Raw genomic sequence first — 3,586 nt, forward strand, 5'->3', positions numbered from 1 at the left:
ACACACACATATATATATATATATCATATGTGATATATATATAATATATATATATATATATATATATATCACATATGTATATACACACAATTATGTATATATGTATATATATATACACATATGTATTTATATACATATATATGTATTTATATATTTTCATATATATTTATATACATATATATGTATTTATATATATTTATATACATATATATGTATTTATATATATACATATATATTTATCTATATTTATTTATAGATATAAATATATATATATGTATATAAATTACATATATATGTATTTTTATATATACATATATATTTATCTATATTTATTTATAGATATAAATATATATATATGTATATAAATTAAAACTCTGATGAACCAGATTCTACAAAAACATTACATTTAAATTTTTATAGGTTTTCATCATCATTTGATGTATTTGCACTCATTGTGTCTACTTTTAATGTTCATTTTAAATGTGTGGTTTTCTTTCTTGTTCACATATAAACATTTTATTTTTAGCTTTGCTTTAAAGTTCTTGTTTTGTGATTTGTACATTCGTGAGTTAAAATAAAGTTGAACTGAAGGTCGTCTCTTCTTTAAACATGTTTGAGGGAAATATTCCTGATATCCAATAGTTTTGTGTCTTTTTATGATTTTCAGCTGAGTTAACAGTCATTAAAGTGAAAACAGGATTTCATGATGAAGCTGGCACCGTCTTTTTTTTTTTTTAATCTTCAACGCTCTGCTGGTCTCGCACGACACTGCCCGCAGTCACACGATCCTCTCCTCCGGAGAGGAGGAAGCTGGGAGGCTCATCCTCCCAGCTCCAGCTCTGCTGGTGACTCCAGAGGCTGTTCCAAGACTCCAGCTGCGCGTAATCATGAAGGTCCGACCCGCACAGACAGGTGGACAGAGACGGGTCTGCGACGAACGGTGGAAGCGATTTTAAAAAAACTTTTACGTGTAAAAAAAATAATAAGAATTTTTAAATCGCTTCAGCATTTTTTTAAAACAGTTTTTGTATAAAAACAAAATGTTATTTTATTTAAAAATCGCTTCCAGCGTCCGTCCCAGACTGTCCAGTCCGCCTGACTGCCGGGTGGGATCGGGATTCAGCCTTCATGATTACGCGCGGCCGGGGTCTGGCAACGTCCATCTGTGAGTCCCCATCTCCAGATTCGCAGTGACCTGCGGAGCTCTGAGCACACAAGGCTGGTATCTGGAACCCGAGCCTCCGAGTCGGCACATCGAAGGATCTTCCGCGGTGACCAGCTGAACTTGGAGCCGGGGAGATGACGCCCTGCCCGGCCTGGCGCTCCGAGGCTCCGGAGGGAGGATCGGGTGCACCAGCAGAGCTCCATCCAGCTTGCTCTGAATTATGTTGTCGGCCACCAAGCACAAAAAATGCCAGCACATCAGCATTAGACCAAGATGTTGTCAGTATTGTTTTAAAAATCTTTAAAATAAGTCCAGCAGCTGCTCCAGTCGAGAAATTGCAAATGGCGGATTATTGTTTTGAAACGTTTCTGAAGGATCCAGTGACTCCGCCCCCGACTCCGCCCCCGACCAACCAGTGACCGACAGTGTACTGACGTCACGTTTTTGTACCTCTTCGTACCGGTTAGAACCACAGAGCCAAGGGTACTGAAAATAGTAACAGGAGCTAAGTACCGGTACTAATGGAAAAGCCTCAGAACCGGGCCAAGTAGGGTCGAGTCGGCCCGTACCGGTACTAATGGAAAAGGGGCAAAAGAGGGCCATGAAGGCACAGTACAGATTTACAAAGAGGGCCATGAAGGCACCATATGGATAATTACAAAGAGGGCCATGAAGGCACTGTAGTATGACATATACTGAGATATATTCATACATTAAACGGGTTCACTCATCTTTCTGGACTGGATAAAACGTGCATTGAATTGAATGAAATGTAACGTGAGACGTCATTTTTCTTTGACCCATCAAAATGAATGCGGTCATTTATTTTACAGAATCAAAGTTTAACATCAAACATTTACATTAATTTGGCAGAATATGAAAACAACAACATAATCAGCTTTACAGGAAGTGAGAACAATACGGCGATTGTTTTCACTTTTCAGCAGAACAGCAGACATCAATTCACACGGCGGTGATTGATTTTCTAGCAGAAGGAGAGTTTAAGATGGAAAGATGAAGTTTATCTGAGAGAGATGTGTGAGGGAATTTGTTTGTTTTAACCAGAACAGCACGCTCCATTGAAATCAGCTTGGCCAACGGTACGCTTGGTCGAAATAGAACTTTTACCTTGCAGACGATAGCTTCAGCGTCGGTGTAGAGCTCTTCTTTTGACTCTTTTCAGCGTCTCCGTGAGAACAGCTAAAACCTTAGGAGTCGTGTGAGGTTATCCAAACAGAAGTTATAATTCCCAAAATCGTCTCTGGTTCAGCTTGTTTGGTTTAGCAGCATCCATGAATGCCTGCGGTTGCATTCACGGACTCCCAAACTCCCTGCACTCTGGATTCCACAACTCTTGAACTCTACTGGAACTCTACTCCAGAACTCTCTTGTTGAACTGGGAAGTTGCCACATTTAAACGGGCTATACTTCCGGTTCAATTGAGAGCTTTTTGATTGGTGGATGGACCAGAACAGAGGTGTGGTTTGTGATGTAAGGTGTTATGGAAAGTCAAGGATAGAGATTAAGATTGTTTAAGAACAGACAGAAAGATTGTTAGAGAAAACCAGTCTCAGTGGCGTCTCTACTCCTAGTATCTGCTGTGAAAGTTAAACATGACATTTATTTTCAGTAAACTTCTTAGTTGACCGAAACCTGAACTCTAACACACTTACAAACTCTGCTCACTTCAAAGCAGACGATCAAGAAATTGAATCATTACTCTGTAATGTACTCTAACTTGATTTCACTTTGAATTGAGGACTAAAAATCATTACTACTGTTTAAGTAAATAAAAATGAGTAGTTCACTTCAACATGTACACATTGTTTGAACTAACACAATTTGATTATCAAAACATTTGTAAAATAGTAATGATCATAGAGAATTGTCTTTTCCACTTGATTAATTCAAGACAGAAAGTCTCAGGATGGGTCAAACTGTATTTCTGGATTCAAATCAATGAAATGACAGTTTCTGTCCATCTGGTCAGTTTTGACATCAGGCTTAGTCCACTACAGCACCATATGGATAATTACCAAGAGGGCCATGAAGGCACCATTTGGATAATTACAAAGAGGGCCATGAAGGCACCATATGGATAATTACAAAGAGGGCCATGAAGGCACCATTTGGATAATTACAAAGATGGCCAAGAAGGCACCATATGGATAATTACAAAGAGGGCCATGAAGGCACCATATGGATAATTACAAAGATGGCCAAGAAGGCACCATATGGATAATTACCAAGAGGGCCATGAAGGCACCATTTGGATAATTACAAAGACGGCCATGAAGGCACCATATGGAGTTACAAAGAGGGCCATGAAGGCACAGTATAGAGTTACAAAGAGGGGCATGAAGGCACAGTATAGAGTTACAAAGAGGGCCATGAAGGCACCATATGGATAATTACAAAGAG

The 3,586-nt window shown here is 38.9% G+C and overlaps 1 protein-coding gene across 1 annotated transcript in view; it reads right to left on the minus strand.

Moving 5' to 3' along the window:
* The window catches only part of tbck (TBC1 domain containing kinase), a 42,939-nt gene that overhangs the window by 24,576 nt on the left and 14,777 nt on the right, over positions 1–3,586 (minus strand). The gene's annotated exons all lie outside the window — the stretch shown is intronic.

The sequence above is a fragment of the Nematolebias whitei genome, chromosome 16, assembly GCF_014905685.2.
Source record: "Nematolebias whitei isolate Nwh7 chromosome 16, NemWhi1, whole genome shotgun sequence".
NCBI lineage: Eukaryota > Metazoa > Chordata > Actinopteri > Cyprinodontiformes > Rivulidae > Nematolebias > Nematolebias whitei.